Here is a 12,072-nt window from a genome sequence, read left to right on the forward strand (position 1 = left end):
GGATTGTCCATACCCTTTGTTGGGCCGTGATTTGCTTACCAAACTAAAAGCACAAATTCATTTCGAAGAAGGAGGGGCCCGAGTAACTGGCCCTCTCGGGACCCCTCTCCAAATTCTAACCCTTCAATTAGAAGACGAATATAGACTATATGAACTGGGGCAAGACAAACCACGATCTACAGAAATAGACTCTTGGGTCACGAAGTTCCCACTAGCTTGGGCAGAGACTGGTGGAATGGGGTTGGCGCTCCAACAGCCCCCCTTAATTATTCAGTTAAAGGCCACTGCAACTCCAGTCTCCATAAAACAATACCCCCTGTCACATGAAGCTTACCAAGGCATAAGGCCTCACATTACGAAGCTTCTGGATCAAGGCATCCTAGTCCCCTGCGGGTCGTCTTGGAATACGCCTCTTCTGCCTGTTAAGAAACCCGACACTGGAGATTATAGGCCTGTACAAGATCTGAAAGAGGTCAACAAGAGGGTAGAAGATATTCATCCAACTGTTCCAAACCCTTATAATTTGCTCAGTACACTGCCCCCTACACATACTTGGTATACGGTTTTAGACCTGAAGGATGCCTTCTTTTGCCTCCGGCTGAGCCCGGAAAGCCAACCCTTATTTGCCTTTGAGTGGAAAGACCCTGAAATAGGGCTTTCAGGACAATTAACTTGGACAAGACTGCCTCAAGGGTTTAAAAACAGCCCAACGCTCTTTGATGAGGCCTTACATCGGGATTTAGCTGACTTTCGAGTTCAGCACCCCACCCTCATATGCCTGCAGTACGTAGATGACCTCCTCCTAGCGGCCACTTCTGAAACTTCATGCCAACAGGGAACTGAATCCCTCTTACAGACTTTGGGATGGTTGGGCTATCGAGCCTCTGCCAAAAAGGCTCAAATTTGCCAGACCCAGGTTACTTATTTAGGATACCAGCTACAGGATGGACAGCGATGGCTGACCCCGGCCAGGAAACAGACTGTGGCCGGCATCCTTGCCCCCAAGAATGGCCGACAGCTACGAGAGTTCTCGGGGATGGTGGGATTTTGCCGCCTCTGGATTCCTGGGTTTGCTGAAATGGCAGCCCCTTTGTACCCCCTCACTAAACCGGGGGTGCTCTTCCAGTGGGGACCAGAGCAACAAAAAGCATTTGAAAACATCAAACAGGCCTTATTGCCCTCCCCTGCTTTGGGTCTCCCTGATATTACCAAACCTTTTGAACTGTTCGTAGATGAGAAACGGGTATGCTAAAGGGGTCCTAACACAAAGGTTGGGACCCTGGAAGCGCCCTGTAGCCTACCTGTCTAAGAAATTGGACCCTGTGGCCTCCGGCTGGCCACCGTGCCTGAGGATGGTGGCAGCTATTGCCGTCCTGACCAAAGACGCTGGAAAATTGACCTTGGGACAGCCACTCACCATCCTAGCACCCCACACAGTGGAGGCCCTGATAAAGCAGCCCCCGGACCGCTGGCTCTCTAATTCCCGCATGACCCACTACCAAGCCTTGTTACTGGATGCAGAGCGGGTTCAGTTTGGGCCCATAGTCACTCTCAATCCTGCCACCTCGCTTCCTCTATCAGAGGAGGCAGAACAGCATGACTGCCTACAAATCCTCGCAGAAGTACATGGAACCAGGCCGGACCTATCGGACCAGCCTCTTCAGAATGCTGACCACACATGGTACACGGATGGCAGCAGCTTCTTGGCATATGGAGAGCGAAAGGCTGGAGCCGAGGTCACTACGGAGGACAAAGTGATTTGGGTGAAAGCCCTGCCTGCTGGTACCTCCGCACAACGGGCTGAACTCGTCGCCTTGACTCAGGCGCTCAAAATGGCAAAAGGTAAGAGGCTAAATGTACATACAGACAGCCATTATGCCTTTGCCACAGCACACATCCACGGGGAGATCTACCGGAGGCGGGGACTGCTCACATCTGAGGGTAAGGAAATCAAAAATAAGGCTGAAATACTGGCCCTCTTAGAAGCCCTATTCTTGCCCAAACGACTGAGTATTATGCATTGTCCAGGACACCAGAAAGGGCACAACTCAGAGGCACGAGGAAACAGGCTGGCCGATGTCGCAGCGCGAGAAGTGGCCATGAGTAAACAAATTTTGCCCTTAAATAGCCCAGACCAACCCACGCCCCCACCAGTGGGACAAACCAGTTGGGTTTATACCCAAGAGGACATAGAGCTCCTAGAAAAAATGGGGGCCATCTACTACCCTCAATTAAAACAGTGGGTCTACAAAGGAAAGACAGTTACGCCAATAAAAATGACTTTTGAATTGATCTCCTTTCTATATAAATTGACCCATTTGGGGTTTAAGAAGATGAAGACCTTACTAGATCGAGAAGAGATAAATCTGTGTTTTTTGAATCGGGACAAAACAATACAAAAGGTGACTGAGAGTTGCAAAGCATGTGCTCAGGTTAACCCTGGAAGGTCCATGATTGGACAAAGGGTTCGTCCTAGGGGACACCGCCCCGGCACCCATTGGGAAATTGATTTTACTGAAATTAGACCAGGTATGTATGGATACAAGTATCTTCTGGTGTTTGTAGACACCTTCTCAGGATGGGTCGAAGCATTCCCCACAAAGCACGAGACTACAAAGATGGTTACCAAGAAGCTCCTCGAAGAAATCTTTCTTAGGTATGGCATGCCTCAAGCGTTGTGGTCGGACAACGGACCCGCTTTCGTCTCCCAAGTAAGTCAGTTGGTGGCCAAATTACTGGGGATTGATTGGAAATTACATTGTGCCTATAGACCCCAGAGTTCAGGTCAGGTAGAATGCATGAATAGAACAATTAAGGAGACTTTATCCAAATTTACGCTGGCAACTGGCTCAAAGGACTGGGTGGCCCTCCTTCCCCTAGTTCTGTATTGGGCCCGGAACACCCCGGGCCCCCATGGTCTAACTCCCTTTGAAATAATGTATGGAGCACCACCCCCATTTGTCCATTTCTTTGATTCAAACATTGCTGATTTTGCTGACAGCCCTTCTCTGAGGGCCCATCTGCAGGCCCTACAGATCGTGCAGAGAGACGTCTGGAAACCTCTGGCCGCTGCTTACCAGGACAAGCTTGAGTCTCCGGTGGTGCCACACCCGTTCCAGATTGGAGACACCATGTGGGTGCTCAGACACCAGACCAAGAATCTCGAGCCAAGGTGGAAAGGACCCTACACCGTCCTCCTGACTACCCCGACATCCCTAAAGGTAGATGGGATCGCGGCTTGGATCCACGCGTCACATGTCAAGGCAGTCCGGTCTGAGGAACTGACTAATCACAACACTACACCCCAGACATGGAGAGTTCAGCGCACCCCAAACCCCTTAAAGTTAAAGCTCCTACGTGGCTCCTCCTAGTCCTTTTGTGGCCTGGAGTCAGTGGGGGAATAACCCCCCACCATATTTATAACATTACCTGGACAGTCACTAATCTCAAGACAGGAAGGCTGGCTAATGCAACCTCCGTAAGGGGGACGCTGGCCGATGCCTTCCCTCCCTTATACTTTGACCTTTGTGATGTAGTGAACTACAAATGGGAGCCTGGCATTACCTATAATTGGCATCCCTCAACCACCTACTATGGTTGCAGCCCGGCTTCCCACAGCAAGGAGATCTATGTTTGCCCTGGACACAGAGTGAGCCTGGAGTGTGGAGGGCGAGGGAGTGGGTATTGTGCCCAGTGGGGATGTGAGACCACTGGGGATGCGTATTGGAAGCCACCCTCATCTTGGGACCTGATCACTCTGAAATGAGACGGTCGGCCTCCTTACACCTTGTGTAAACGGGGCGCAAAATGCAATCCCCTCGTCCTCCATTTCACCAACTCAGATAGGAGAGCGACTTGGGACGGGCCCAAATCTTGGGGCCTGCGCTTATATGTCACAGGGACCTATCCGGTGGGCTTGTTCTCTCTAAATAGACAGGTCTCTCCCCTGACCACTCAACCCATTGGACCCAAACTAGTTCTACCAGATCAGAAGCCTCCCTCGCTCCCGGCACCGGCCCAACTCCCGTCATTGCCTAAGGTCACTCAGGCCCCTGGTAGTACCCCTACAAGCCCCTTCTCCACGATGGAGGGCTCCACCATTCTGATCTCCCCATTGCCAGGCACCGGGGATCGATTATTCAATTTGGTGACTGGTGCATATCTGGCTCTCAATTATTCAGACACTTCTAGGACTCAGGAGTGCTGGTTGTGCCTTGTTTCCGGTCCGCCTATTATGAAGGGGTGGCAGCCATTGGAAATTATACCAACATGACCGCTGCCCCGGACAGCTGTGCCAATTCTCCTAGCCACAAACTAACTCTGCCCGAGGTCTCAGGACGAGGGCTCTGCTTGGTGAATGTACCCCACACACACCAGACCCTCTGCAACACCACTCAGAGGGTTCCCACTGGGAACTATTTCCTGACAGCCCCCGGAGGCACGTACTGGGCCTGCAACACCGGACTAACACCCTGCATCTCGGCCACAGTCCTCAATCAATCCTCTGACTATTGTGTGTTAGTAGAAATTTGGCCCAAAGTCACCTACCATGAATCCGAGTATATATACTCGTTTTTCGAGAGGCAGACTCGATTTCGACGAGAGCCTGCCACCCTGACCTTAGCTTTACTCCTAGGAGGAATCACCTTGGGGGGAGTGGCTTCGGGTATAGGGACCGGGACCACTGCTCTCATAGAAACTGGTCATTTCCGTCAGCTACAAGCAGCCATGAATGCAGATCTTAAAGCTATAGAAGAGTCTGTGAGTACATTAGAAAAATCCTTGACATCGTTGTCTGAGGTGGTCCTCCAGAACAGACAGGGGTTAGATATGTTGTTCCTCCACGAGGGCGGATTATGTGCCGCTCTAAAAGAAGAGTGTTGTTTCTATGCAGACCATACTGGAATAGTAAGAGATAATATGGCTAAGCTTTGAGAACGCCTGGCCCAGAGACAAAAGCTGTTTGACTCCCAACAAGGGTGGTTTGGGGGGTGGTTTAACCGATCCCCTTGGTTTGCTACCCTCCTCTCTACCTTGATGGGACCCCTACTTATTCTTCTCCTAATTCTTCTTATTGGACCCTGTATCCTTAATAGGCTAGTCCAGTTCATGAGAAATAGACTTTCAGTCATTCAGGCCCTCGTGCTGACGCAGCAGTACCATAGGTTGAGACAACAAGAGACAGAGATTTCTTAACCAAGCCGAGTGAAAGATTTCACTCAGAGTTAGCAAAAAAAATGGGGGAATGAAAGACCCCAACATAGCAGCAGTAACGGAAAGACCCCAGCTTAGCAGCAGTAACACCATTTTGCAAGGCTGTACTTAGGATGACTGGTTCAGGGAAAGGTCAGAACACTGAGTACACAGCGGCTGCCACGCAGGATATGTGTGGAGAGCCTGGCGACAGGATGATTGCGGTTGAGCGCCTGACAATGAGAAAGAGGAATGTGGAAAGCCCCGGGAGAGGTCCCACACCCTGGTGGGAGGCCGAGTCAGCTGTTATGTTCCAGGAAGACAGCTAGAGAACTTGCTCCCGGGCTGACCCCTGTAACCATGCATCTGCTTCTGTATGCTCGCTTCTGCTTCCCAGAACCCTATAAAAAGCCCATCCCTGGTTCTGCTAGGCGCGCCAGTCTTCAGAATTGACTCGGGCGCCCACAGATATCTGTGTATCTTGATCAATAAAAATCCTCTTGCTGATTGCAGCCTGTGGACTCGGACTGGTCATTGGGCTCGAGGATCTCCCTCCTGAGGGAAGATTCTCTCTGAGGGTCTTTCAATACTATGAAATAACAAAACAAAACAAACAACAAAACACACACTGTCAATTGCACTAACATATTTGACAATATGCATTGCTTTAAAGGAAATATGGCACAGAAATCTCTCTCCACATCACCACCTTCTCTCTTCAATGGTGTATGTCATACCTATTGAAAATTAGTCAGAAGAGAAAAGGAAGGACAACTACATACTTCTTTTTTAAACAACATCTCATATTGATGCTTTTTTCCTGAAACTTCTCTGTGACTTTAGACTAAATATGATTTAGTATAGTATTTTAAGGTCATTTAGGTTTAGATCATTTATACTAATGTGAATATTTCTTCTTGGTAACATTGCCACCAAAAGAGCTGTTCAGGACTCTACTTCCTTGAGTTGTATCCATTCCAGAAATTAGAGGAATGATATCTGGTCTGCAGCTCCAAGAGGTCCTAATAAAATTTTAAGAGACTTGTGTAGAATGTTAATTTATTTAGCAATCACACAGTTGATATTAGTAACTATAATGTGTGCAGACACTACCAGACATAAAAAAAAACATACATTTTGTTATATTGTGCTGTCTGTAATTAAAATTTAAAGAAAATGCACACACATACACCACAGCAGAGAGCTAAGTACTGGATAGATTTTGGCATTTTTATTCTTATGGTTCATCACCGGCCTCAGTTTCTCAGTATTTTGTAAGCACATACTTTCCTCACCTTTGCATAGGAAAATAACTGACAGACAACACCTGAAGCAGGAAGGGAGGGCAGAACTTCTGAGCAGTAACAACAATTCTGAGAGAAGTATGAAGTACAAAAGAGTTCACTAGCATGACTTGGTTGAGAACAGAGAGGGGGGAGGGTAGTGGTCTACTTGGCAGGGTGTACTCTAGAATAGTAGGGTTAATTATGCTAGATGAGATAGCTGGCATGTAGCCTAAACTAAGGCCTGAGTCATAATAATAATTAATAATAACTGTCTATGTCATTATTCAAACCCTGGCAGTTTCAAGAAAGTCTGGCAATATATATTCTATAAAAGACATCCATGTAAAAATTGTCTTCATTTCAATGAATTTAAAAGGTGACATGTACTTTGAAAGCCAGAGGAAAGGGAGATCAATCTAGCCTATACTTGTTAGGAAAAATACAGTAGGAAGAAACTAATCATTTTTATTGGATTGAGAAGTGAGTACCTTTGAGACAGTGGCCACCACCACTATAATAGTTAGTATATGTCTATGAAGCATATTGTAAAAAACACTCAAAAAAGAGGATGGGGAGGGGAACACCCATTAAGAAGGGGAGGGGGAGGGGCTAGGTAGATGTTGACTTGGAAACTGGGAAAGGGAATAACAATTGAAATGTAAATAGGAAATACCCAAGTTAATAAAGATGGAAAAAATATCATTTCAGGGGGTCTATTATGAAAGGCCATACCCTGAGCATGATCTGATGGACAAATGTATCTACCATCAGAAATACATGACAATATTTATTTTATGAATATATAGGCTATACCATTGGAATATAAGTTCCTTCTGTAATGATACTATATGTCATTCATATTTGTACCATAGCAATTATTATATTGCCCAATTACTAAGTCTATATTGGTGTTTTCTTTGCATTTTTGTATAAAATAATGACATTTAAGAATGTATGATGCATTTAAATAAGAATTTTTCAGGGGCTGGGGATTTAGCTCAGTGGTAGAGCGCTTACCTAGGAAGCACAAGGCCCTGGGTTCGGTCCCCAGCTCCGAAAAAAAAAAAAAGAATTTTTCTAGCGAGTAAAAGCATATTTTTACTGAAAGTCATATACAATTAAGGGGCAATGGAAAATTTTATTAAGTCATATATATATATATATATATGAATGAGGGTTCATGAAGAAATTTAAAATTTTTAAGTTGATTGTATTAGGTATGTTTATAACATTTATCCACAGCTTGAAATTCTATGCAATATTTAATTTTTTTAGCTCTAGTTCAAATTTATCAGGGTTACTGTGGTAAGGTTTATCAAATATAATCAGGGAAACTCTGCTAGATTGCAAACAGAACTACCAGATTTTTTCATTGTCTCTGTCATTAAAATTGTCTCTAATTAAAATCTCCCAATCATAGATCAATCTGAGAAAAATTGGATTAACCTCCCCAACACACTTCACAATAAAAATTCTGATTTGTTCAAAACATTTTCCAAAAGCAATCACACTGGCAAATTCAAATGAAAAAATATCATAGCACCATTGGAGCTAAAATTTTCTAATTGATCTCTTGTTAGAATAAAATGATAACTTACTACCAGTGCCCAATATGAACTGGCTTATGACTGTCTCACTATTCTAGTCTTGACCTGTGATTACACTTGCTAGTCATGTTACTGTCACAGAGTCATTTTTACTATTATTTCAACATGAAAACTCTCCCTTTCTATGTGATTCATGTATGTTTCACTGTATCTACTTCTTTCTGGCTCATTCTTATTCAGGTTTAGAGTCAATCATGACCTCATCAGTGATACTCTCTAACAACTCTTACCTAAATAACTATATTTAATGTGGCCTTATAATTTTTTGACCTTATCGTAAGATTTTAATTTTGTGTGTTCTACTTTCCCACTTAGACAAAAGTGCAATGAGAGAAACAGTCTTTTCTTCAGAATTCGTCTTTTTATCTCAGTCCCAAATAACTGAACACGCTCCCCCCTCTCTTTCTCTTTCTTTCTCTGTTTGTGCATTTGTGTGTGTATTTGTGTGTGTGTGTGTTGAAGTGCATACATGTTCTGAATAAGTAAACTGAACTATGATACAAATATGTAATTGATACTATTCTGTGGGAAGAAATTTGACAAAAATTTTGAGTAGAAAGCATGAGAATATTAATGCATAAAGGCAGAAAAAATGAATGGAAGAGAGGAGTTGTAATAAATTATGTAATTTACTGAATAAGAAACATATAAATAATATTACTTGTCATTTCAGTAGTCTGAAGAAATTTTAGAGCTCTCTAACAGTTATAACTGAGGACTGAACAATGTGCAAAATTTGTATGTATGAAATATTTGATACTAGAATTTGTTTCAGTAAATTGTCTACTGTTTCATGAACACAGAGTTTAATCGACAATTATTTCAGGTTATTCAATTTTTTACTTCATTCCCCTATTTCTGATATAGAACAGGCATCGTAGCTTCTAACAATTACTATTATAGTGTCTTCAAATCACATAGAAATTTGAGCGAAGGGGAATCCAAAAATGTTAAATAATAAAGATGGGAGGTAAATAAGAATATTCTGAAATTTTTAAGTGATTGTAAATGTAATGATAATGATATTCAATGATACTCTAGATATCCTCTCAGTCTTTTCTTAAGAAACAGAATATGAAAACACACCATTTTGAGTGGGTGAAACTCCACTGTTTATTTTTGGTAAGGAAATTTTAATACTTTAATTTAACTAGAAAATAATTAAGTTTAATGTGATATAATTATATTGAATGCTTTCAAACTGATGTATACTATGCCCCTGATTCCACATTTATACTAATAATGAAAGAGAGAGTTTATTTAGTATACGGAAATTCAATGTATTTCAGCATGAAGTTGAAAGCTTTCTGACTCTCTTTTTATTAACACTGGCTTAGTGAAGCATCTATTCTCCAAACATATATGATGAGAGTACTGAATTTGAAATTGTTTCTTTTTTAGAACTACCATGGAAATGGTTACTTGAAAAGGCCAATGGTTTCTTGATGTATTGGAGTTTCTTCTTTTTGAAAATCTGTCACTTGTAATACAAGTTCTCTTAAAGTTTAAAGTACCAATTACAGGTTTTCTCATCTCTGCAATTCTATTACAATAACCTTTTAAAGTAATTTGTGAAAAATTTTTATTTTTATTTATAAATTCTATTTTAATTTTATTATGTATAACCTATACAATTTTTGTTTAAAATAAACTAGAAACTATATATAAGACCATACTGATTCAGAATTTGAACAGTGTAAAGCCCATAACTGGTGAGCAAAGACAAAGAGAAATATTGTGGAATCCAAAGCACTACTAGTTAGAGTAAATATCTAGATTCCAAATGGTTAATAAAATTTATCAAATGTCACAGTGATGCAGTAAAGACATCTCCAGAGCATGGCTCATGCTCCTAAGGCAGGCAGAAGTATGGAGTGGTTATTTAAGCATGTACATTGCTGCACGCTCTTGACATAAAATGTTCAATGCATAATACAGTCTGTGAATTTCACATTCATTTTAGTAAGACATTATTTTCTTTACTTATCTGTCTTTCCCAGCTCTACTTAAATTCTCTCACATATCCAAGGGGGCCAAGCCCTCCCAGAGGAGAATAGAAGAGGTATGGAGGAAGGGTCTCTTTGAGGAAGAATCCAGAGAGGGCAGTGTTTGGGATAAAACAAATAAATAAATATAAATTGAAAAATATCCTCCCACATCTCCTGTTTTACATGTTTTCTATAGAAAAATCATTCAATGATATTATAAGATTTGGGTTCAGTGTTTTGAAAACTAAAAGGTACAGACAAAGGTATAAGGATTAAATAGTACTAAGTCTATGCTAACTTGAACTATAAATGAGACATTCTGCCACAGCCTGACAAATACAGAGGCAGATGTTCACAGCCAACCACTGGACTGAGCATGGGGACCACAATGGAGGAGTTAGAGAAAGAACTGAAGGAGCCAAAGGGGTTTGAAAACTCATAGAAAGAACAACAATATCAACCAACCAGGTGCCCCAAGAGCTCCTAGGGACCAAACCACCCACCAAAGAGTATACATGAAGGAACCCATGGCTCCAATCCCATGTGTAGCAGAGGATGGCATTGTCTGTCGTCAATAGGAAGAGAAGCCCTTGGTCCTGTGAAGGCTTGATTGCCCAGTATAGGGAAATGCCAGGATATTGAGATGGGAGTGGGTTGGTGGGAGGTAGAGTACCCTCATAGAAGCAGGGGGAGGGAGCATGAGATAATGGTTTTCTGGAGGGGAAACAGGAAAGGGGTAACATTTGAAATGTAAATACATAAAATATCCAATGAAAAAATAAAAAGGAAAGTCCTAACATGGGCATAGACAAATGGACTTTTATCTTTATGCATATACATGTCTAGTCTTCATATGCATATACATCTCTATTCTTCAAGAACAGACTCTAAATGAGAATCAGTAAAATTTATTTACTTTTCTTCTGAGTTCAAGACACTTTAAATATGTTGCTATATGTGTTTTATAAAACAGACTTTTAGTACTCTCTTAATCACACTTCCAAATGTGGCAATTAATCTATAATCTGTATAGTACAGAATATAACTGCCTCCTACAGAATATTACAGCAAAGATAGTCATTTGATGTATATATTTCATCTATTCAAGTGTTTATTCCGTCACAGAGTTCAAATAATTATTTAGGACATAGACGTTATATTCCGTGGGTTCCACATGCACAGCTAGGGCATTCACTGGAAATAAGGTCTAAAGAGCATAAGTAATTCACTATTAACCTGACCTTATTCAGATTGCCAGATAATATTGGAGTAACAATCTCCATGCCAACTGGCGACAAAACTCTCAAATGTGCTATTTTCAGTTACCTAATCTATTTATGCTTTTCTTTCCTCAAGCTTTATTTTCTGTATTTATAAAATAAGGAAAATGATACTACATATTATAAATGATGTGAGGACAAAATGACTTCAATATGTAAAGTGCCAGATAATTGTATTATTAATTATCAATATTATACATTACTCTAAAAGTATACTGGCTAGATACAAATTTTAAGCACTATTCTGTAAATTAAGTACTTTGTCACTGTCTCAGCTTACAGATCATTACATTGGCTTGTTTTGTTTTTGAGAAAAGATCTTTTTTATACAACTATTCATTTCCTGAAATGCTCTATGTAATCCAGGCTGTCCTCAGCCGACAGAAATATACATGCCTCTGCCTCATGAGTGCTTGAAGTAAAGACATATGCCATCGTGCCTAGATGAACATTATGTTGTTATTAAGCAGTCAATAGAATTCCAAAGAATCAAATAATCCTGAAAAATCTCATGCTTTTCATTTGATATCCAATTTTTCTCTGTATGCGAGTAAATCCATACTTTTATTCTTCTTTTAAATAAGACATACTTTTTTCAAAATAGCTACACTTATCTATAAATGCATTATATTAATTTCTCATTCATTGATAAAACTTAAAATTGAATGTCATTGCTAATAAAAACTCTTCTAGATCTGGATTTAGAGACCCAAGACAT

General features: G+C 41.6%; 1 protein-coding gene and 1 pseudogene across 1 annotated transcript in view; one reads left to right on the top strand and one right to left on the bottom strand.

Moving 5' to 3' along the window:
* Il1rapl1 (interleukin 1 receptor accessory protein-like 1) overlaps positions 1–12,072 on the bottom strand; it is a 1,504,224-nt gene that overhangs the window by 1,375,119 nt on the left and 117,033 nt on the right. The window lies entirely within an intron of this gene.
* Envl-ps10 (MLV-related proviral Env polyprotein-like, pseudogene 10) lies at positions 3,311–5,196 on the top strand (annotated as a pseudogene).

The sequence above is a fragment of the Rattus norvegicus genome, chromosome X (assembly GCF_021556685.1).
Source record: "Rattus norvegicus strain SHRSP/BbbUtx chromosome X, alternate assembly SHRSP_T2T, whole genome shotgun sequence".
In the NCBI taxonomy this organism is placed as follows: Eukaryota; Metazoa; Chordata; class Mammalia; order Rodentia; family Muridae; genus Rattus; species Rattus norvegicus.